General features: G+C 38.8%; 1 long non-coding RNA gene across 1 annotated transcript in view; it reads right to left on the bottom strand.

Moving 5' to 3' along the window:
* Positions 1 to 9919: 9919 nt before the first annotated feature.
* Positions 9920 to 25526, bottom strand: part of LOC123590778 — a 28012-nt gene continuing 12405 nt past the window's right edge. The window contains exon 2 of the long non-coding RNA XR_006708971.1: positions 9920 to 10603. This is a non-coding gene — a long non-coding RNA (uncharacterized LOC123590778). The remainder of the gene's footprint in view (positions 10604 to 25526) is intronic.

The following is a 25526-nucleotide window of genomic DNA, read 5'->3' as shown; positions in this document are numbered from 1 at the left end:
ACAAGGGGACTATAATTCCATTCTTTCTGTCATTACATTTTTTTCAAGTAGGAGTTAATCATATTAGTGCCAAAAGATTTGCCAGCCAATTTCCCAGAATCATGAGAAATTTGAAGTCTTACTAGCATATGGGTAGTACAGTCAATATGCCCGTGTAAGTGAGCATAATAGCTTGCATGACCCAAATATTGGGTTCTGCCTGATTTGACTACTTTTATATAAATGGGAAAACAAATTCATTCATTATGTAAAGACTGTACCATCACTGTCATTATTTATCTTTGACCTTTCCGAGAACCAGGGCAACTCAAAGCACCAGTGATGGGCTGTATAATTCTTGTATCAAGACTTTGAGGAAAAAACATGTCTTATATTAAACTCTAAAATAAATGTATTATATTGGATTTATGGAGAAACATAATCAACCATGTCTTAAATATCAGTTTCACAGCAAAAAGAAAAGTGATAATTATCTGCCTGGCTTTGGGGTCATGCCTCTATGAAAGCCATCAAGGCAACATTAAATATGATTCAGCAAGAGTAATTTTTGCGGAGATATCACAGTTAATACCTACAAATATTCTCTAGGAATCAATTTTTTATTCAGCACACAGTTATAGTATATGTATAAATGTTGAAATACCAAGTTAACTCAGTCAAGCCATAAGATAATGTCATCAGCCAGATGTTTTCCATAATGTCTACTGCCCAATTGACTGAGCATTTCCTTGAGTTGTACAGTATTGTATAAAGTTACCCAGGGGCGCCTGGGTGGCTCAGTCGGTTGAGTGTCTGACTTCGGCTCAGGTCATGATCTCCCGGTTTGTGAGTTCGAGCCCTGCGTTGGGCTCTGTGTTGACAGCTCAGAGCCTGGAGCCAGCTTCAGATTCTGTATCTCCCTCTCTGTCTCTGCCCTTCCCCTGCTTGTGCTCTCATTCTCAAAAATAAATAACCATTAAAAAACTAAAAAAGAAAGTTACCCAAAGTCTGTGTATTCAATCTTCCTTTGATCTCAAAAACCTTACCAACTATTTGCACATCTAAACAAAGCATTCTTTGGCCACCCAGCAACATATTCCTTTCATATAGCAGATACCCCTGAACATGCAGGTACAAAACCATTATGTCTCCATGTCCATTGGCTCTTGCCTGCTCCCAGCTCCTTCCTGGGCCACAATCCCAGAGACAGGCAGCTATTAAGAAAGTGCAAGGGCAAAGCCACCTGAATTGACCTATTTGTTGAAAGTTCGCCCTCTCCCCACTTGCAGCCGCAGGGCCCTGAGAACACACAGAAACCATCCTCATGTGTGTTTGTGCTAAGAGCTGCCTTTGCCTGAGCATTTGCTTTGTGAATGAGGTCACTTTAACAAACACAATGGAAGTGATGTGACGAAGATAAGTGGTCATTTTCCTCATTAACTCATCATATAAAACAGAATTCTGTATGGTCCCTCCTGAGGAGACTGAATTAGACGTTAATTTTAAATTCATAGTTATCATTGCATATTCAAAGATAATCAACAGCCCCAGCCTTACCTTGGATATATTGAGGCACAAAGGGAAAGCGGAACATAGAAAATCGCTTACCTATTTCACAAAGGTACTGAGAAGCTTAATGCTTCTAAAGCACTTGGACTGAAGACAGAAAGCGTTATCTTCTTACCACGACACTGTTTACAGACGTCCATATGGTCCCATCTTCCATTAATTAGACTTAGATGTTGTATGCATTTGATGATTATGATAACGGGTGATGTGATTATAAGATCCCCCTCCACAGGGCATTTTGTCCACAAATAAAATTGTCCTTATCCTATAGGAGAAAATGTTTCCCAGCTTGAAACCATTTAATTTTGTCATCAGTGGGTTACAAACTGTGCCTTAGGCTTGTGGTGTGCAAAAATGTCTTTGAGTCTAGTGCCTGTCTTAAGAGGTTTCTTTAAAAAAAGAGAATGAAGCCTCCATTTGTACCACATGACACTATCTTATCTATTGTCTAGACTGTGTTACCAGTTCAGATCCTTTACTGTTGGGTGAATTGAGTTTAAAGGCAGATAAAACAAGGCTATAGTTACACTATGTAAGCTGATCTGGAAAAAAAAAAAAATTAACAAGCAGTTTACCTACCATGACATTGTACACAGTACTTGTGTTCATTTTACTTAGTTCTAGAAATCTTATATAATTGATACTCAGCATAAATGTGTGAATTTTTAAATTACTCTCTTATTTTTTGGAGAACAACAAAGAATCAAAATTTTATGAAGCTTATTATATAAGTCTCAGATTATGGAGTAAATAGAAAGGTCAAGTTTTAGTGTTTTGTTTTGTTTTGTTTTTAACCTGCCAATAAGCAGGGGCGGGGGGAGGGGAATGTATGATACCTTGTGACTTTGTAGTTTTCCTATTAAATTTTTGTATTAAATTATGAAAACACTGAAGTAAAAAATCTGCATTGCTTACAAATTAATCTCCCTAGAAGAACTCTATGCCATTCAAGCTTTTCATTGCAACCTACTATTTTCATTAAAATATTTCCGTTTAAACATTGAGTATGTAGCGGCAGTCGGCTTCCCCAGAACGGCAGCCATTCTAATGGGAGGTTAAAAGATGAATTTAGGTCTCCCTTTAAACAGAGCAGCTATTGATGCTGTCCCATATATCTCAATGAATAACTGATGTAAAAACCTCCCTGCCTCCTTTTCTCAGCCACTTTTCTTGAAAAGTGGAAGTCAGCCCCTTCAGAAAAGGTGCTCCATTATCTTTGTACTGTAAGCAAAAGACAGATACAGAAACTAACCTGGCTTTCTTTTCACCCATCAAAAGAGAGATGAAAGATCAAGAAGATTGATATCATCTACAGCCTGTTCCATTTTCCTCAAAATGAAAAACACACAGTAGCTCAAAATGAGAAAAGGGTAAATTCCTATTACTTTCTGACAAAAGTAGCATGCTACAAAAGGACTGTGAAAGATATTTTCGGAAAAATATCTGCATAAGTCCAATATGATCTTTCCAAAGCACTGGGCAAATTTGAAAAACTCACACAAACACAGTCATTAAAAGAGGTAAGACCCAGTGGTGCATGCGTGGCTCAGTCAGTTAAGCATCTGACTCTTGGTTTTGGCTCCAGTCATGATCTCATGGTGTGTGGGTTCGAGCCCTGCATCGGGCTCTGCACTGACAGCACAGAGCCTGCTTGGGATTTCTCTCTCTCCCTCTCTCTCTCTCAAAAAGTAAATAAAACATTAAAAAAAATTTTTTTTTAATGTAGACCTTGACATATATATGACCATCTGAGGATAGATACTTAAATTTTCTAGTAACAGAATTCTAACTTTGCCTAAACCCTTTTTTTAAACCTCAATCAGTTAAATATTCAGAAAGGAATCACAGTATTGAATTGGAAAGGAAAGATTCAAATTGTGGAGGGCAAAAGCCTCATTTCTTTAGAAAAGAAAAAAACCTTAACCTGTGTATGGTTCCATGTGGAATCTATATACTGGTACTGGTCACCATTTATCTCTCCTTGCTTTTCATAACTGTAATATCACTCTAAAAAAATGTTTTGTATAGCTGTGGAATCTCCATCTGTTTTATACCTCTTAGCTACCTCAGCTTTATTATTTACTATGGGTGGGTCCACACCTCGTGAAACACTTCATCCTTTATAATGTTTTCTTTTTTTACCTTTATCTCCTATACCCGACATTATTAAAACTCCATTCGTCTCACATTGTACTCACACAGATACCCATGGCCTGGCTCACTAACTGATCCTATTGTGTCGCTGTAGAAGTTCTAGGAGGTTTTAGCATTTATTAAGTTTCTAAATCATGCAAATGAAGATTGTTATACTTCTGGAAGGATCAATCAGTGCAGTCGTTATGTGTCATGTTGAAGGAAAGTGAAAGCTCCAATCATTTAAAAATGAATAAACTGAGCTTGGGATCTTAGATTACTTTCTTATCCATGAAAACAGACCACTGTGATCTGCGAATCTAAGAAAACGATTCAAAAGAACCGCCTAATAGCAATTTCAGTTTTCTATAGGAATCCCCCATTCATCATTTATTTTCAGGTTTTTCATCTTATACAGTGTGTTCCATAGGGATGTCACACCATTTGTATAGCAAGCGAACAGAGCTATTGTTTTGTCTAATTACTCAATTAATATTAGTAGCACAGATAAAGAACCAATGGTGAAAACGGAGATAAACTTCAGTACCTACTGGTATACTTCTGTTACCTTCACCATCAATTATTTCAGTCTTCATTAATTAGTTATATGAGACACAAACATGTGTTCTTCAAGGAGTTGGCCTCATTATAATTAGATAAGTATGGCTTCATGGGGACCTACTGAGTATATTATATGACACACATACAAGATAGTTTGTAATAAATCCACTCTTTATTATAATTTCACTATATTGTTAAATCAGAATCTCATTAATAAGGAAATGACAATGGAATAAAGTTTTCTCAGTATTATATGGATCATTTTTGGAACAAAGAAATAAAAGAATCCTGGGAGAAAGTTCAGAATAAAAGATCATCAAATGTGGTCATTTTTCATAGGATCTAATGGCTTAGTTATAAATTTAGCTGGACACTAACAAAGCTTTAAACCTAATGGCAGGTAATTTTTATTCAGCCTTTAATGATAAGCGGGAGTCATTGCTCTTTTTCACTCTATTAAATATACTCCAGATGTAGGTAAATGAGTTTTTCATTTGTCTAAGCGGCCTTTTAGCTTTCAAACAAACAAACAAAAATTTTAGGTCTTGCTCACATTACTATTTAATATTAGAATCGTTACATTGTAAGGCAACCAATATTTTTAACGGGGGGGTGCTATCTAAGAAAATAAGACTTGTATAGATATTTTTCAAGTCACTCTTTAACATCTAGAGTCTATTCATAACGTGTATTCAGAACCCTGTTGCGGTCAAAATCTCAATGGTCCAGGCTGCATCATGAGACCTAACATCTTCCTGCACCAGAGAGAATGAAACTTTATCTAAGAGGCTGGGCTGTAAATGATCTCAGCCTCCCTGACTTCGGATACAGCTCTACGGAATTGTTTTCTCTGTTGAGTGTGACATACACTGAAGGATAAAATTGATGGGTAGCTTAAAGGAAAGAGATATGAATTTCAGATTGCTTAACCAAAACTTCAGAAATTCTCTCTGGAAGTCAAACCCCTTTCATAGTCTCAGCTACCAATGATTAGCTGGAATATTAAGATGTTAATAAGTTGATCCTAGAATACCGATGAAAATGGTATTTATTTTTCCTTTTTTTCCCCATTAAGCCGAAAGATAAAATGGCTCCTTTAAAAATTATACACATTTAGATTCACTTCCACAGAAAGATTCATTATAATCATTCTCAGTTTACTTTAAATATTTTATGGTTGTACCCAAAGAAATATATATATCATATTTGTAACACATACATATCAGATAAGCCACATAACCATGTTACAAACACTGTGTCCTACCCCCAAAGAGCAAATGAGAACAACATCCAAACTCTTTAGCAGAGTTTACAAGTCCCTGCATCTTTTGGCTTTTGTCTTTGCAGTTTCGTGCTTTATTTCATACTGCATTCCTCTTCACCCTATGAAATCCAGCCCATTGCTCTCTTGTTCCTGCAATCATATGTAACTGTCCCTTTGCCATTCTCTCTTTCTGGAATGCTCACCTTTCTTCTCTTTGAAGATGAGTTGGTCACTCATCTTTTGCAGCCACTTAAGTATCACCTTCCCAGTGAGGCCTTTCCTGGTACTTTATCAAAAGTGGGAACCTTTCTTGGTGGTTTCTATTTCGACCTCTTGTTTGTGTTTTTCTTGACGTGTCGCTTTTCCATTTATTTGCCCTTCATCCGGTCACATGCTCCATACGAAAGGAATCAAAATGTCTTGTTCTGTACTGTATCATGGAGTATGTATCACTGCACCATGCCTTGGATAATTTTTTTCTTTTCTTTTTTTTTTTTTTTTGAGAGAGAGAGAGAGCACAAACAGGTGAGGGGCAGAGAGGAAAGACAGAATCCCAAACAGCCTCCACACCATCAGCAGAGCCCAACGCAGGGCTCGAACTCAGGAACTATGAGATCACGACCTGAGCCAAGATCAAGAGTTGACACTTAACCAACTGAGCCACCCAGGAACCCCAGAAAATTCTTAATAAACATTTATTCAATGATGCCTAAAAAAGAGGTCATAAAAACAAAAACAAAAACAAGTCCTTTATCACCAAGGTGATAAAATGAGGTTTGAGTTCCTTCAACTGACATATAAGGCCTCCAGAACCAGTCTCCACAACCCTGCCCAATGCTGTGCCCTCCATCCCCTGCTCCCCTCTTCCTGCTCTGACGATGACGGCCAGCTGTGCCAAGCCCTGTGCCTGCAACAGAGTGGGCACTCTGCAAATGAGTCAACTGTGCACAGTTCCCTGCACACGCCTGCCTGTTTTGGTGATGTCAGCTGAACTGGAGAGCCAGTCAGAGACCAGATCTAAAAAGATCTCTGTAGGACCGTATGACGTGTTAGGGATTAAAGTCTTTAAAGCAATCAGAAGCTACAGAAGGGCTCCCAGCAAGGCAAGAACATAAGAAAGGACTACTCAGAGAAGAGTGTCGTGTGCATCCTTCCTGTGTGGGCATGACTTAGCATGTCTCTGTGTGATCAACTCTGAGGGTGACTTAGCCCACCACGAGGGTCAGGAGCAGACTCTGGAAAATATTTCTAGTTGGCAGTTTCCACTTGAGTTGCATCTTGTACACTTTCGGTTCTGTCTTTTATGGAGCACATAAGTTTTGAGTAACTTCCAAAGCCACCCAAGTAAAAATAAATCAAGAAGGATTGTGTTTTACACTCCACTTCCCGGCATGTCCTTAGGCAGGAAAAAAAAAGCCAGCTTGGGGGTCTATATCGTTCCAAGTCATTTGTCTGTGAAGCACCACTGGACTTTCAGTGCTTTTCATTAAGGTATGTTTTCCAAAGTAAAATAAACATAGGAACAAATAAACAAAGACGTCTCCTTTGGGGTACAAGCAGTTCTGAACTTTATGTCGTTGGTTGAAGTATCGTATAGTGATAGAGTATTTGCTAATGTTGGTGTTAGCAATGGTTCCATGTATTTGAGTAAGAAATGCCAGGGTAAATTTTATTATCCTCCTCAAAGAACTCATGAAAAGACTTTTCTAAGAGTCTTTTGATAACTTCTTGATAATAGATACTAATAGATATGCACTAAATTAATCCTGAGTTGTTTATTTCCTCTGTGGTTAAGGAGTATTACCTGATGTTTGAGCTGCTTTTCTACTAGCTTAGGTATTAAAACTTCTTTGTGACTGAGTGTCAGCTAGAATCAGTTTTACTTATTTGTAAAAATAATCTCAAGCTAATTTGACAGCATAAACGCAGCCTATAAAAAGAGGAAGGTACGTTGTTCTTTAGAGATATCAGGCCACTACACCGCGGCGAGACATCACATGTCTTATTTTTTTCTAAAATCAATTCCTTTAACTTCCATAAAATCTGAGTTAAAAATCAGGACTTTCCAAAACTTCATGAAATAATCTGCAGGTGCTGACATGTTGATAGCCGCTGAGCCAAGAAGAACAAAGTTACCATCAAAACAGGTTACGTTTTGGAATATTCTAACATCTGGGCATTAAGTTGGACAGAGTATGGGTGAATCTCAGCTCCGCATTAGAAGAGCTCAGAAGCCACCCAGCATGAAAAAGAAATAGAGGCAATCAGAAGTTTGCAGGAGCGGGCCAGGCACCATCTGGGCTATGTAGGAGGGCTGGTGGGGAAAAAGGAACATGATGGCATATGCTAGGAAAGTACAGATTGTAAAGAAGGGTAGCACCCTGGTTTTTCAGACAAGTTACTACATTTTTGTTGCAAAACAGCCCTCTAAGATTTGGGAGAAAGAAAACACTGGTTTCAGGTGAGCTGCATGGCAGGACTCTCAACCCTGAAGGGATGGGGATGGGAGGTGGAACGTGCATCTATTATAGCCCAGGATGTGTACATAAGTGTTCATGGGTGTAAATCTCCTAACAGTTGAGTAAAAATCTTGGGGGAGGAACCATGTCTAAAATGTCTCCTGCATTCCCCGCAGAAATGCAATGCGGGGCATGTGAGAATGGCAGAAACACTGTATTTGGGACTCAACATCTGGGTTTAATTACCATCTGTGTTTTTCTAAGAAAGGCAACCTCTCAGCCTGACTTTTCGTCTGCAGCAGAGAAAGGGGGTGAGGGGGGTGGTTCATGCCAGCCCAGCTTGTTTTTTCAGGGCTTTTGTCAGAATGAGTAGATTAATATATGAGAAGATGCTGCATAAACTGCAAAAAGCTGACGATATGATACCTGGAACACAAGAGCGGCAAATACTTGTTGATACACTGGTTTTTTTGATGAGGATTGATGTGTGACTCATCTGTGGAAGGATTCCTTTCCATTTACTTCAGAGTTTCTCTATCTCAGCACTATTGACATTTTGAACCAGATAATTCCTCACTAAGGGGGAACAAGGATGGGAGGGTTGTCTATGCAATCCCCAAAGTTTACAAACGAAATATCCCACTACCTCTACCCATTGGATGCCAGTAGCAGCCTCTCCACCCCTCTCCACCCCCGCTGTGAGTTGGGACAACCAAAAATGTCTCCAGACGTGGCCAAATGTCTTTGTGAATAGGAGTGGGAGGGCAAACATTGCCCCCCAGTTTAGAACCATTGATTTAATTTAGAGACAAGGGGGCGCCTGGGTGGCGCAGTCGGTTAGGCGTCCGACTTCAGCCAGGTCACGATCTCGCGGTCCGTGAGTTCGAGCCCCGCGTCGGGCTCTGGGCTGATGGCTCAGAGCCTGGAGCCTGTTTCCGATTCTGTGTCTCCCTCTCTCTCTGCCCCTCCCCCGTTCATGCTCTGTCTCTCTCTGTCCCAAAAATAAATAAACGTTGAAAAAAAAAAATTTAATTTAGAGACAAGAATCTGAGAAAGCCATATGAGTTTTGTTTGATCTACCCCTGGGCCATAAATGATAGCCAGTGGTAGTTATCTGTGATTACCCCGTAGAAGGCACTCTGTTAAGCTATTTATACCTCTATTAACTCATTTAATCCTAGAACAATGAGGTGGTTCAACCAACCTTCATTTTACAGATGAAGAAATTGAGGCTTAAAGGGTTGAAGTGACTTGCCCAGGTTCGAAGTTAGGATAAAGGAGAGCTTTGTGTCTGGATCCTGCTCTGTAGGATTCCAAAGTCTTTGCTCTTACCCATTCCTGCTGTGCTTCCTCACATGAGATAAGATGATCAAAACAGCCTCACTCTCTGCTGGACATTTGCCAACACTTGCAGGGGTGAACCTGATTTGAGCCCTCAGTAGGATTAAGCATGCAGCCAGCTAAGGGCTCTAGCTGCTTGGTGAGTATTATTTACATGAGCCGTGGAACTAGGCAAGGCATAAAAACATCAGGCCTGTCTCCTGAAAGGAGATAGGCCGCAAGTCCTAACGTATTCATGGTTGATCATGTAATTCCATAGAAACTAGTTTTTGTGGGAGAAATTGCATTTCTTTGTAAGCGCAATTGTATTTTTTTACTGTAGTGATATGGAAAGAGGTGACGCTGTCCAAAAGTAGGAGACACAATTGGTAAGGATATGTTGATTAAAGTACATATGACTTGATAGGTATGAGTGCCAAAACCTTTCCATGGGATCAATAAGCTCAGGGCAAATGCTGTTACTCATTAAGCGTCTACGTGGTTATGTTTTGGCAGGTGCTTAACAAAAAGTTAATGACCAATGACTTCATATCTAGAATCCAAGCCCTTTCAAAATACAGAAGCTGCTAGTATTATGTGTACGAGGTAAGCAATATGTGTCAAGTCACAGAAGTCAAGAGAGGGCAAAAGAAAACTTTAATTACAGAATGATGTACATACAACATGGATCATTCCACAGGTACTGTCAATCATTAATGCCCTCTGAAAGAGTACCCTGGGTAGCCAGGGTATTTAGTTTCTTAAGAGATCCGGCCCTGGTGGATGATTCCTTTTCAGCTTCCCGTGTACAAGACTGTAACTGCTAATTTACCACAGGGAAGCCTGATTTCATTTCCCTCCAAAGTCTATTCTGCTCCCCCAAACCAACTAGAATTCCCAGCTTCTACAATTTGATCCGCATATCTCTTTCCTTAAATAATAATCTTGACTCTTGATAATGGAAGAGCCATTTCTTTCTCTCGATAAGAACACACTTGTGTTCCCACCTGGGGCAGCAGATCTAGAACTTAACCAGTCAGAGGTTTAATTTGAGCACAACCAGGCAGGGCATCATTACAATCTTGCCTTCAGCTTCCACAGTTGGCCTCCCCGTGTCCAATCGGTCCACACCACACTGCCACCCTTGCACCCTGCGAGAGTATTTGGGGAAGTTCCTGGCTCTGTGCTCGCTCCCCAGAAGATGTTCTGTATGTGTTAGTTTTATTGAGCCATGTTGCCACCTTCATCTGATTCAGACCAAGCCTCAGGTGGTAAGTCAGGACTTTTTCCATTACAAAGGACAGAACCCAACTCCAATCTGTGGAGGCAAAACAGAGAAGTTATTATCTGCCCTACATGAAAAACTTTAGGCATCAGCAGAACTATAGGACGTTAGGATTCTGGGACCCTCCCAAACCAACTACACAGCCCTTTTAAGTTATAAAGAACCCTCTCATGCGTTGGATTGTTTAAAGAAAAACATTTTTTTTTTCTTTAAACCCTAAGAGGTAGGCAAGACAGGTGTTATCTTCATTTTCTGGATGCTAATTAAATGATGTCCTCAAGGTCTCTCAGCTGGTAAGTTACACGGCTGATTACTAATTGACCCCAGGTATTCTGAGTCCTAAATACTGTGCATTTCCCAATATAGCATATCTTGAAAGTAAAGTACCAGACAAGATCCTTATCCTCAAGACACTCAATTAACAGTGAAAAAGGACAAAAAGAAACTGACGTCCTTAAAAGCACTTTCTTGTGAAGAATTGTTTTGTGTTTTAATAGTACTACTTCATTTGCATATGAACAATTCTACAGGACAATTTCCTAGAGCTTCTAATAAAAGAACACACAAAAGAGAATTTGACATTTTATTTTGCCACAATCATACTAAACAGACAAATGGACTAAGGACCACATCATTATCACCAGCATGTTACCATCACGTTGCTATCACCAGCAGTAATCACAAGTACCTAGGTAGGTACCCAGATCCAACTAGAAGCCCTGTGTGTCTCAAAAGCAGGTACTGCATTTCACTCACCATCATATCCCTGACGCTACGCATAATTTTGGTTGAATTAATGGAGAACAAATCCTAGTGTGTCATAAAATCTGAAGAATGATTAGAGAAAAAAATGGAACTCCAAAGACGTTTATGAGGGCCATGACGATAGATATTATTCTTTTTGAAAGTATAATGAAAATTAATCATTTCTTGAAATTCCCATCGGCTATAAATGAAGATTATTAATTGATGAAGGACACATGTAAGTTACCCTATTATTGTGGAGCTATATAACGTTTCAACAGAATTAAAATGGAAAGGTACTGGTCTGGACCGGGTTCCCTGTCCCACATCAGGGACTTTCTGCCACCAAATATCCACTCTTCACTTGTGGGTTTACTCAACAGAAAGTTGTAGTCCCCAGTTCCAGTAATAAAACAATTCTGCCTCCTCCCTGTGTCCCCCCACAACTAACCACAGCTCTCCTTTCTCCCTCTCAGAACCCAAAGTCTAAACTCATGGTCTCCCAGTTGTTCATCCCTCATTCATTTTTCATACCGACTCTGTTTTCACCACCTCTGTTTTGCTCAACTTGTTCTGATGCCATATTCAGATTTCAGATTCCAAAGTATTCTTTCTATTTATCTTACTTGACCTCTCTCTAGCATTTGACATTATAAACTACTCCTTCCTTAGAATTCTCCCCTCCAAAGGCCACATTCTCTGGATTTTCCCTGTTGACTCATTCACATGTTAGATTAGCTCCCTCCCTTCCATTCTCCCTCCTAAATGCTATTAATCCTCAAGGTCCCATTGTCAACAACCTTTTCTGTGGGTATACTCTTTTAGCAAATCTTATCTATACCTATGCCCTCAATTACTGTCAATGATTTAATATCTCCCAAATCTCTGTCTCCATTCCTGATCACTAAATCCACAAACAACTCAGCTGTCCTACAGGCATTACAGTTTCAACAGGTCCCAAACCAGCTGTATTGTATCAAATCCCACCAGCCTTCGCATCACTCACTCCTTGTCCCCATGAATACCAGTATTATCCGCTCCATTGCCCAAGTTGGAAGCTTTAGTCATTCCAGACAATTCTGCCAAATTCTCTCTCAATTCTTTCTAAATGTTTTTTTGTTTGTGGCCCCTGTTTCCTGTGCTCACTGACACTCTCAAAATGTTTCTCCTAGTTCTTACGAAAAAACTCCTTATTTAGTCTATGTGCAATCCTACCCACTCACCTGCCCCTGTTTCCCCATCCCCACCATGCATTCATCTCTTAAATAGCTGTCAAAGTCCATTCTACAAACCAAATCTGATCATGTCATTTCTGTGCCTAAAATGTCTCAGTGGTTTCCCATTGTCTTCAGGATGAAATTTTAACTCCACACGATGCTTCTCTTACAAAGCCCTCCATTAGCTGACTCCAGAAATCTCCTGCCTCATCTCATAGACACTTCAGTTTATCTCTGTATTTAGAGCTCTAACACCAAATAGGCCTTTAACAGGCACCTACTGACTGACTGACTGACTGAATGAATGAATGAATGAATGAATTCTGAGAAAGGTGCCCTTAGATTTAAAAAAAAATGTCATATGGCTTCTTTTTATCTTCAACAAATAATGTTTTTATATAAAAATTAATTCCAAAGTTCCTTTGTTTTGAAGCTTACCATGTATCATCCAATCAATAAGGTCTTAAATCTGTTCCTCTTTTTAGGAAACACATCATCTAAAGAGAGCATTTAGTAAGATATTTTAGAATACCCCCCACCCCAAATATATGAGGAATTCCTGAACTTCTAAAAGGCTATGTTCCAAAAATTCTTTTATGACTCGGTTCTGTGAAGCCTGGAAAGGTATTTTCTCATAGAACCAATGCTTTATATATTTTATTTAATTTATGCTTAAACTATTTTTAAAATGATTTAAGTACTACATAATAAAATACTCACGTCATAAGCTTTTAAAATAATGAAAGAAGGCCTGTAACAATACATATGGCCTATGGAAAGTAATTATATTATAAATCCCATAAACTTACACTAACCCAAAACCAAGTAGAAATTTAACTGAGAGTCCTATCAGCTAATACAATTTAAAAGAAAGATAATAATGAGGGCTTTTTCTTTTTTTTTTTTTTTTACCTCTTTTTTACATTTTTAGGCCTCTTTTTTGCTTCTCTTCTAATAAAATGGTATATACTAATCCAGCAGGAGACTTTTTTTTGTACTGAACTCTCAGAAGAAATTTGTGACATGGAATCTTCTATAAGGAATGTTTAATAACCTGGTGGGCAGAGATAGTTTAATAGAAAAGCAAAGATATCATGCATTTGACCCATTCTCAGAGCAACCATTGATGAAACTGATAGCACATTTAATTATATTCCAAAAAGGGCATTTCTGTAAGTTATTCAAGTAATATATACCTACCTCTCTAATGATCTAACTTGATATGGAATCGACACTAGTCGTAGCCAACACAAATCACTTAAATGTGTGCATATGCATGATCTCATTTAATCTTTACAAAAACTCTATGAGGTCAGTACAATTATTGCCACTCCATTTTACAGATAGGAAAACTGAGGCAAAGAAGCGAATGGCTTATGGAGTTCACACAGCTACATTAGTAACAGTGCCCTTTTCTCGCTCAAATATTAATGATCTAATTTGAGAGTTCAAAGGAAGTTGAATAGGACAAATTTTGAGTTTGAGCTTTCTGTTGACCTTAAAATGGGTTGGTTTACTCTTTCCAATGTTCTCCAACTCTGTTTTCCTCCGTGCTCACTGGATTTCTTTGGTCTGACCAACCAAATTTGTTCCCCACACTAGGGTTTTACACTTGAAAAAACCTTTCAACCAAGAAAATATTTTTTCTCTTAACTCTACCTTGAACAAGTTTCCAAAAATCTTTATGTAACTAATGGTTTAATATAAATCAGGTCCCAGCTCAAAAGTCACGTGAGTCCCTCCTTGAGCACCCAATCTAGAGAAGCCTACTAGTATATTCTCTATCACTATATTTTATTTTTAAACATTATTAATACTTCATTTATTCTATTTTCCCGACTTCTAGAACTGTGTTGTCTAATAGAAATATGATGTAAATCAAGCCACATATGTAATTTTAAACTTTCCAGTTGCCTCATTAAAAAATGTGAAAAGAGGGGCGCCTGGGTGGCGCAGTCGGTTAAGCGTCTGACTTCAGCCAGGTCACAATCTCGCGGTCCATGAGTTCGAGCCCCGCGTCAGGCTCTGGGCTGATGGCTCAGAGCCTGGAGCCTGTTTCCGATTCTGTGTTTCCCTCTCTCTCTGCCCCTCCCCCGTTCATGCTCTGTCTCTCTGTCCCAAAAATAAATAAACGTTGAAAAAAAAAAATTTTTTTTAAATGTGAAAAGAGGGGTGCCTAGGTGGCTCAGTCAGTTAAGTGTCCGACTTCAGCTCAGGTCATGATCTAACAGTTCGTGGGTTCAAGCCCCACATCGGGCTCTGTGCTGATAGCTCGGAGCCTGGAGCCTCTTTCAGATTCTGTGTCTCCCTGTCTCTCTCTCTCTCTCTCTCTCTCTGGCCCTCCCCTGCTCATGCTCTCTCTCTGTCTCAAAACTAAATAAACATGAAAAAAAAGTTTTTTTAATGTGAAAAGAAACCCAGCTAACTTTATAAATTGTATTTAACTTGATTGATATATCTAAAATACCACCATATCAATATGAAAACAATATAAAAACTGAGATATTTTATATTCCTTTTATCCTGTTGAGTATTCAAAATCTTGTGTATATTTATTTTTTATTTGTTTAAGTTTATTTATTCATTTTGAGAGAGAGAGGCAGAGAGAGAAGGAGAGAGAGAATCCCAAGTAGGCTCTACACTGTCAGCATGGAACCTGATGTGGGGCTCAGTCTCACAAACTGAACCATGAGATCATGACCTGAGCTGAAATTAAGAGTCAGATGTTTAAGCAACTGAGCCACCCAGGCTCCCCTACCTTGCATATATTTTACACTGGCAACATATTGCATATCAAATGAACACATTTCAGGTGTTCCGTAGCTTCATGTGGCTAGTGGCTACCATATTGGACAAGGCAATTTAAAATGTAAACTCTTGTTCACCGGTGGATTTCCAGAACCTAGCATAACAGTGTCTGGCTCTTCATGTATTCCATAAAGTTGGAGAATAGAGGAATATTGAATGTGTGGACTATAAGTATTCTCTGCCTTAGACTGAAAGAAGATCCATATCCTGTTGGTGCCTAATTTGCAGTGACAAAGATAATGTTTTCTTGTATAATTTTAGGTGAATCAGGTCAGATTTACTTGCCACTTGGGTTTATTTTTGACCGAGGAAAAAAATATGTGATACTAGATAACTGGACACTATTTCACAGGTGCATCCCTTACTGTGGTTCTCCAAAAGATATCCATTCCTGAACTGTGAAATTTATAAATGTTACCTTATATGGTAGGGGGAAAAAGGACTTTGCAGATGTAATTAAGTTGTCTTAAGACTTAAATGAAGTCTTATCTTGAGATGGAGAAATTATCCTGAATTACCCAGATGAACTAAACATAATCACATGTATCCTTAAAAGAGGGAGGCAAAGGGAGATCTAACCATAAAAAAAAGAGAAGGTAATGTAACCATGGAAGCAGAGATTGGAGCCACAAACCAAGGAACACCAGTAGCCACCACAAAATGAAAGAGGCAAAAGACTGACTCCCCTGGAGCCTCTAGAAAGAATACAGCTCTGCTGACATGTTGATTCAAACAGGGAAACCCGACTTCAAATATCTGACATTCAGAACTGTAAAAAAGTGAGTGTGTGTTGTATTTAAGTTTGTGTAATTTGTTACAGCAGTCATAGGAAACAAATATACTTACTGATTTTCAAGCTGCCTCCATATTAGATGTAATTCTCTGATAGCTTGCAAACTAGCCCCAGTCTCCACTCCTCTCTGTATACCTGTCTTTTTGCAACGGGAATTAGCCGCTGCTCTCATTAAGAGGTTATGGTTAGTTTCTCCACCCTATCTGTTGCTTTGCCCAAAACAGGATGCCACAGAAGCAACATTCTGCCAGCTCCTAGTCCAGGCCTCAGGAGGTCTTGATGCTTTCTCATCCTTACCTGGAACTCTGTGCCCTTCCATGTGAAGAAGCCTGTTGTAGCCTGCTGGATGCACCCAGGTGCCTCCCATTGCCCAACCTTACAGTGAACCATCTGTTGGACATGTGAATGAGTCATTTCAGGCCAGCCAACTCCCAGGTGACCTGACTGCAGACAAATGAACAATCTTTCTATAAACCAAAGGAACTGCCTAACTGAGCCTAGCCCAAATTGCCAACCTGTGGAATTGTGAGCTTGTTAAATCCTTGTTGTTTAAAGCTACTAACTGTTGAGGTAGCTTGTTATGTGGCAATAATTAACAAATATATTCCCATAAAGCATATTCCTTCTACACGTGTTCAAGTCTGCCATACAAATTTAGAGGAGTTTGTCAAAAAGAGAACTGTTCGTAGTCTCACTGAGGGACAGCAGACTGGGGGACTGTTCGTAGTCTGGGGGACAGCACTGACTACTCCATTTCCTACTGGAACTCTACAGAGCTAAAATTTTCTTACAGAAGTAACATTTCATCATACTGAATATCTCAGTGAATACTTGTCTAAAGTCAACTGCTCATCATGTATCACAGTAGAAGTAATACAGGCCTAGAATTTCAAGTTAGGTAGAAGCTGATAGCTGACCTAAACATTTATTAAATACCTTGTCTCCTGCCAAATACAATTTTGAATGACACTAAACCCTTTTTGCCCAGGAAAAGTGAATTCGTTGTAAAATATACCTCTGATAACTTTAAGAACTGACCTGTTGAATAGGTGATTAGTCTTGTCAACCTGAATCCTGAAGAATAGCTATCAAAATCATGATTCTAATTTTGGCATAGTTGATATGAAATTGCATTTTCTGACAATAGTTAACATCATTTCAGTTAGTTCTTACTCTTATTGCTGAATAAGAATAAAACTATGTCACCAGAATAGAGGAGGATGCTAGTATCCCTGTTTGCTAAGGCGGGAAGATATATACTCACTTTATCGGGATGATATTCAAATTGGAAATTAAGGGATACCAGGACACAACTTGTCTACTAATGTTTAAAATCGAAATCCAGTGAAAAACTGACACTTGACTAGCAGTCCAGGCTGCAGACTGTCCCAATGGCTTGCTAAAATACCTGTGAAAGCAAAAGAAAGACAAAAATTGATGACAACAAAAACTATAACTGACAGTCCTCCTACCACAAGAAACAGAAAATTCCATTAACTGAAGGAACTAGGGAGATGAATTGTAAATCATAATCAGCAACCACTTTAAATAGAGAAAGTTGACAACATAAAGAATACAGGATGAGCTTTCTTTCACTGCGTATCATGCAGATCAAAGACTGAGGATCAGTACTTGCCAGAATGCCAGGCAATAGATGCTATTCAGGACTCAGATAACCTTTGAAAGGAGTGGGTGTGCTATACCCCAACCCGGCCCTCATCGTTACCTGCCTCTCTTTGCAGAATGAGACACATGTGTGTGTGTGTGTGTGTGTGTGTGTGTGTGTGTGGCAGGAGGAGCTCGTGGTGACAATAGATATACTGCATGCTTGGAAACAGCTTCAACAAGTAATGTACTACGGACGGAAGTGAAAATAAGAACAATCTTGTTAGTCAAATATGGGGTTTCTAGTTTTGCTTTTACTCCCTGGATCCAAATAACATGTATCAAACAATAGATACTTTGAGTGGCATAGAATCCATCTCAATCCAGTCAACCTACAGCACTTTAATCGTCTAGGACTTGTGAACGTTAATTTGCCCCCAAATGGAAATCTAAAAAGTCAGCTATACTGACAACCAATAAGCCATAATCAGATAAGAAGCCACCCAAAGGCCCTATCTATTGGCAAACACCTTGTAACAGGATGAGTAAGCAGGAAACAAACAAACATGAGGGCATATGACATTCTTTAGCACAAGGGAAATTCTTGTCACAATGAAAGAAAAAAAAAACTTCTGGGTCTTTTTGATAGGATAACAGAAGATTAAAAACCTTTGAATTAGGATTAAAATTCAAAAGGGGTGATAAAAACAGAATTGGAATAAGGTAATATTTAAATAATACTAGAAATGAAAAGACTGAACTAAAATAGAAGGCTGTAATAAAACTTAATCATTAGCAAAACTGAGACAAAAAAGATATTGAATTAATGACTTGAAAGTCAAAATTTAGAAGGCTTTTTGGAAAATGAAAAGAAAAAAATTTAAAGGTGATAGGAATAAAGTCCAGAGAATAGAAATTCAATAAATGACTACATCAGTATTATTGAAGAACCCTGAATCAAAAGAGCAAAATCAAAGTTGAATATATAATAGAAAAAATTTTTACTGACTGAAATGAAGAACTGAGTCTTCAAATTTAAAAGATTTGTATTATAAAAATAATGAAAAAGGAGCCATAACAAGATACATTGTAGCCCATTTGTATTACAAAGATGAATAAATCCCTATCATTGTTCACATTGTTGAGTTGCTGAGTTGTGTAAATTCTTTATATATTATATATATATATGTATATATATATATACACTTATATATATATTTATATATAAATTTTATATATTTTATATAAATTCTTTATATATTTTGGATATTAACCCTTTATTAGATATGTCATTTGCAAATATCTTCTTCCATTCTTTAGGTTACCTTTTAGTTTTGTTGATTGTTTCCTTCACTGTGCAGAAGCTTTTTATTTCGATGTAGTCCTAATAGTTTATTTTTGCTTTTGTTTCCCTGGCCTCAAGAGACAATTTTTTTTTTTTTTCAATACAAATTTTCAAGTTTCTGAGCATGTTAGTCGACTCAGGCTACCATAACAAAATACCACAGATGGTGGTTTACACATCAGAAATGTATTTTCTCCCAGTTCTGCAGGCTAGAGATCTAACATCAAGGTGTGACAGGGCTCATTTCTGGTGAGACCACCTTTCCCAGTTTGCCAATGGCCACCCATTCCCTGGCTGTGTCCCCACATGTCCCTTCCTTTGTGTAGGCATGAAGACAGAGGGGCTAGCTGGCGGCTCTTCCTCCTCTTACACGACCACCAATCCTGTCAGAGTAGGCCCCACCCTTATGACCTCATATAACCTTAAATACCCCAGCTCCAAATCTAGTCAAAGTCAGTGTCAGGGTTTTTTTTTTTAAATATTTTTTTTTTCAACGTTTATTTATTTTTTTGGGGACAGAGAGAGACAGAGCATGAATGGGGGAGGGGCAGAGAGAGAGGGAGACACAGAATCGGAAACAGGCTCCAGGCTCTGAGCCATCAGCCCAGAGCCTGATGCGGGGCTCGAACTCCTGGACCGTGAGATCGTGACCTGGCTGAAGTCGGACGCTTAACCGACTGTGCCACCCAGGCGCCCCAGTGTCAGGGTTTTAACATGTGAATTTGGCAGCGAGGAGAGACACAATTCAGTCCAAAACACTGGGTTTTACTCAAAGTGTGATTTTACATAATACTCTTTTCTGCCTTTTCAGTGTGCTTTACCAAACTAAGAGACGGTTTCGGTAAACCCTGAGCAGCTAGGAATCCTGGCTATGACTTCACAGTACTTACTTAGCAGAGAGTACTCTACCCAGAATTACTGAGTAACATATTACTTCTTTTTGCAGAGAGTGACTCCTTACGAGCTCCTCCTGCCATCTCAGCTTTCTCAGTCCCAAGATCTCACAATGCCAGTTATGGGTATATTCACATTCAGCAATAGTTCTGTTAAGGAAAGAAGAGTAAACAGAAGATAAATGAAGATAATTATAAAGTTCTTAATTAAATAATAATATTGAGCCTGTCAATATGTACCACGGGCCTTAAAATTCATTGATTTTATAATTATCCTTTTCAGAATTTGTCCTAAGGACGTCGTCAGAAATTTGGCCATAGATGTACGTAAAGCTGTCCATTGGCATTATGTGTTAACAACAAAGATATCAGCAGCTTGCATAAGGGAATGGTTAAGTAAATTGTGATATAGTCTGACCCTTAAGTACTATATATACATTAAATGTAATGATTGCCTGAAAATGTGACATGAGACAAGAATATGTTCACGAAACAGTATAAACTAATGTAACATTGTGTGGCAACTACACTTCAATTTTTAAAAAAATAATTATTACCTTAGAGGAAAAAAATTTTTAAATGTGCTAGAAAGGAAATGTGAGCCTTATTTGGTACTTGGTTCGGTTGTAAATAATGTTGACATAGTCATAACAATGTAAACAGAAAAGACTTTTCCTACTAAACAAAATGGTATCTGTAAAAGCAGAGGAGAAAGGAAATGTGTGAAGGTGTTCATTGGTAAGGGACAAATGGAGAAGAGGTAAGCTTTTATCTTTCATAGAAGGAAGTCAGAAGATAATAAATAAAATGGAAAAACTCAAGAAATAACAACATAGAGATGCTATTTAAAGATGAAAAGTAGACACCAGGAGACATTGCTAAAACATCTGTGAGAAGGGAATATGGGGCTCAGAGAAGTAGACACAGGTAACTGCTGTTCGTGTTATAAGTCTAGTAAAAACAAAAATTTTGACTTTTAAAATTATATTTATGTATGTAACATTGGTAAAAATAAACAACTAACATGAAAATTTTAAAATAACGTAAACCAAACCCATGAGCAAATTTAGCAGGCCAGAATCTTTCAATCTACTGTACTTCCCTGACTCCTCTTAGGATAGAATTTTTTGTAAGTGTGAAGTCTGTTTCTCAACTCAGGGGCAATACTGCCATTTGCATTACGTAGCGTTTTGTAGCATTTTAAGGTCTAGTGAAGATACAGAACCACGTCAGCTCATCTGTCAGAAAAGTGGCAGGTACAGAGGAACAGGTACACACAGAGCGGGAAGAGCAAGATCTAGTCTTCGCGTCCAGAGTGATTCCCAGATATAACGATGAGCTTATATGGGAGCTGCTGTTTCTGCCATCAGAAGATCAGAAAATAGGGGAAATGCGATCGTTCGTTCCGGAGCACACCCCCCTAGCTGCAATCCACATCAGCAAAAGGGATGCTCTGTGTCCCACCTCTCAACACCCGAGAAGTTAGAAACAGCCTTGCTGCAAAGAACCGAATTCTCTGTGTCGAAGTCTGCCCAAAGCAACAAAAGAGGCACAGCCACCTGACTTCTGACTTCCGAATTTCAAGCGGAGATCTGGGAAAATCTCAGCTGTGAGGGAAGCTGAGAAATGCAGGCTTTGACTTTCCAGCCCCTTTTCTTTGATAAGGCATGACCCAAAGGTCAGAATGGAGTTGAGTGAGCCAAAGAACAGTATTTTTACAAGGCATATATAATCTATACCTGCTAATTAGCTAACAGGCCCCAGATGAGATGGGTCACCTGCTCTTGGTCTGGACTAAAGCTAATAAAGTTATTAATTCCTTAATGTGGAACAGTTAGGAGAGGTCCTAAAACTGATCCTCTCAGAAGAGCTAGAATTTGATGAAGAGTCAATGATTAATGATAGTTAATAACATTATATATTTATATATGTTGTCTATCATATTATAACATTATGGCTGATATTCTGGACACTGAAAAACATGATAGGCATTCATGGAGAAAACAGTTTCAGACAAATAACCAATCTGGACAGAAAGATCTGCTGATGAGTTTATGGAGAGAGTGCAGAAAGGCAGATTAACTGGAAAATTTAACCCTGTATACCATTCAGATGATAGATTCGAGCCAACTCAGAATGGCTTTTTGTTTGCAGTAGAATTCAAGAAATCTTCTTTAACTGGATTTTAGTACACTCAACACTCTTTCTTATGTAAAGCGGGGGTTTAGTGCATCAAAAACTGAAGTAAGGGTCCTGTTCATGGGAAATTTGAGAGTTTAACCCTAATAGTCAAGGAAGCATATGGGGTCATTCTGTGGTTTAGAAAACAAAAAAAGTCAAAGGAAATACCAATATCTTAGAGCCCGTGGTAGGGATCATCCCAGTCCTAGTCAACTCCTTACTTTCTATGAAAACGGGAGAGTTTAGAAAAGCCACCATTCCAGACTCTAGGAGAATCTTTTTGTGTTTACTTTAAAAGGCGGCTATAGTGTTTAGAATAGTTTGCCCTTTGGCTAAAGGAGACCGTACACGCATACAACAAATACACATATCACATACATAAACACACATTTTTAAGGCTGGATTAAAATTCCAATATAAGTAGCGAAAGATTCCAAATGTTATTAGAAATAAAGTGACATGTATGGATGTTCCTTCAACCAATTCTATCAATAAGAGACTGAATTGTCCCAGAAATAAGAGCACTGTTGGTCCTGGGCACCTTTGCCCTCACGTTCAGTCCTAAGCTTCCCCCTCTTCTGCTCTGCTCTGTATGCAGAAGGTCTGACCAACAGGCTGTTTTTTCCCAGACCCCTTTGTCAACCGCCATCCTATTATATGTAAACAATAAGAAAGGCTTATCAGAGATGCAGAAACAAGAGAGAAGGGGCGGTATTTCCCCTTCTCTGCCTGGGGGATCATTTCTAGCGGGAATTCTGTCTCCTCCTTAACTGCAGCGGCAAGTGAAAGAGCCCACCCTGGTTCCAGCTTCCCTCTGGGATCCCAGGCCACCGAGCTCTGATAAATACCACCTCCTCCTTCTGTGCCTCCAGCAGTTACTAATCTCATACATGACAACTTTCGTTTTCTCGGTTGGACTCCGCTAAAATCATTGCAGAAATTCTTTTGTGTTGATCTATAGTTCTCCTTGGAGCAAGATGGTTGATACGTGGCCTGTGAGTCTTCTGAGTAGTTAACTTCAGTAATTTTTTTTAATTTAAGTTTATTAATTTTTCCTAGGGAGATGGGGGGCAAAGAGTTCATTTGAGGTATTTCAAAGAATTTTTTATTGGGATAGTAAAAGGGCCTCTGTAAGTACCTAATCGGGAGATAAAAGCCAGCCACCTTCCTCTGTTGAGAACACTGGTCCTCAACCTGGTTCTCCATCAGCATCATCTGGCGAGTGTCAGAAATCACCCCACCATGGAGATTCTGACGTAAATAGTATAGGATGAACGTGTTTTAGAGCAGTGGCTCCCAGACGAGCAGCATCGGTATTACCTGGGAACTAGTTAGAAATGCAAACTTTGTGGCCTCACCCTAGAATTACTGAATCAGAAACTTGAGATGGGCCCACGACATCTGTGTTTTTAACAAGCCTACTAGATAATCTGGTGTATGATGAACTTTTAAGAACCACTATTTCAAAACTACCCAGGTGATTCTAATGTGTGGCCAAGTTTGAGAACCACTAGTTTTGGCACAGGCCATTGATAAAATCATCACTTTAATTAAACATGTATTTATCAGATACCTAATATGTCTTCAAATTTCCTGTTTCTCAACAAAAGACAAAAGTTGAGATTATTAATAAACTTTGAAACTGTGCAGAAGATGATATATTAAAAGAGAACTACAGTTTAAGAGCCACAAATATTCAACCACACAGAACACAAAAAGAAAACTAAATCAAGAAAGTACCTCTTTCTGAATTAAAAATAGCTAATTAGATAGTAAATGTACTTCAGCAACAAGGCTGAGATCCACTGCAGAATGCCTAGGTCATTTCAGACTTCTGCAACTTGCCTTCAGTAACACTACCTATTACCAGTAATAGGACAAAATTTTTATTATTGGAGATGACCTTAGATATCATGTAATCCAGCATTTTGCGATCCACAGTTCATAGACTCTGGGGCTCTCAGAGGTTTTCTGGCAATGTAGCAATTAAGATTATTTCGTATGTAGCAACAGTAACTCCAACTCAAACTAGCATAAATAATCAAATAGATTTTGTGTTCATGTAAGCCCACAGGTAGTGACAGCTTCAGGTGCAGCTTGAACCTGTGGGCTCCAAATCTGTTTCTCTGTGATTTTTTTTTTTTTATTATTTACTCTCCTGCTTGTATCAACCTTGACTTCAGACTTAATATCTCTCATTAAGAGATGTAGCCAAATGGCTACAGCAATATCAAGCCTCGCATCAGCATTGTGTGCCATTCAGAGAAAATGTCTCTCCAGGTAAATTCTGAGGAAAAAGAGAAAACAAAACACAACGATCTTTTCTTTTTAGAAATCTCAAAAAAGTGTGTCCTCATTTGTGGTTTAGGCCAGGCTGGTTTGTGGAACCTGATCCTGGAAGTCAGGAGAATTCACTGGGTTTCAGTCAATCGGGGCCCATCCCTAGAGCTAGGGATAAAGTTGTTTTTTCTTGAATCAAATGAAAAGCTGGGATGCTGTTGCCATGGAGGAGCTCATTGGATGCCAAGAAGCCTAAAATGGCAAATGTCTGCTATGTGTGGGAGAAGAGGAGTGTTTTTAAATTGATAAGTAAAATAATTGTCCAGATGTTTTGCTTTAATTGGAAGCATCTTAGAGCCTCCAAGAGTTTCCTAAATGAACATTCATGGCAGCCAGTGGAGATCAGATGGATATTCTCATGACTCATTCTGTCGGTTTACTATCCAGATCAATACTACTAGTTGAATGTTTTACTTGTTCTTCAGCTTCAAATAATTTGTATTCTTAATCATTTGTTATATAACTTAATACCTGCAGAGGACCACTGATTAGAGACAGAAAGACATACATGTTAACATATGTGGTTCATGTTCACACAGCACCTTCTGAGGATAGCACCATAAGTTATCATGGGAGAGCATCAGTACCTTTACCCTAGTGGGTACAATTTAACTGGGACTGTCAATCAAGGTGCCTCACTCTCCTAGAGCCAAGCAGTGAGCATGTGATCTAGAACAGACCAGTCCAATTCCCTTTTCCTTGGACTTTGAATCTTACCTGAGCGACCAAGGACAGGAGAGAATGGCAGAAGGTAATTCATCTCTGTCATGACACTTTGATAGGACTATTAAGTAGCTACAGCTCACAAAATTGAAGAGATTTACACATTTTTGCTCTTTCTCAGACCTGCACCTTGAGCCTCCTTTGATGTTTGAAGCACCCCAGAACACTCCAGTCAATTCTCTTTCTGCTTGAGTTTTTGTGAATAGGTTTCTACTATTTGCAAGGTATAACTGATACTGATACATACTAAGAAGAAGTATTAAAATGATAATTCTGAAATTTTTCTTCAAGACGGCCAACAACGAAT

Source organism: Leopardus geoffroyi, chromosome B4 (genome assembly GCF_018350155.1).
Source record: "Leopardus geoffroyi isolate Oge1 chromosome B4, O.geoffroyi_Oge1_pat1.0, whole genome shotgun sequence".
In the NCBI taxonomy this organism is placed as follows: domain Eukaryota; kingdom Metazoa; phylum Chordata; class Mammalia; order Carnivora; family Felidae; genus Leopardus; species Leopardus geoffroyi.
This window is presented reverse-complemented; position numbering and strand designations above follow the sequence as displayed.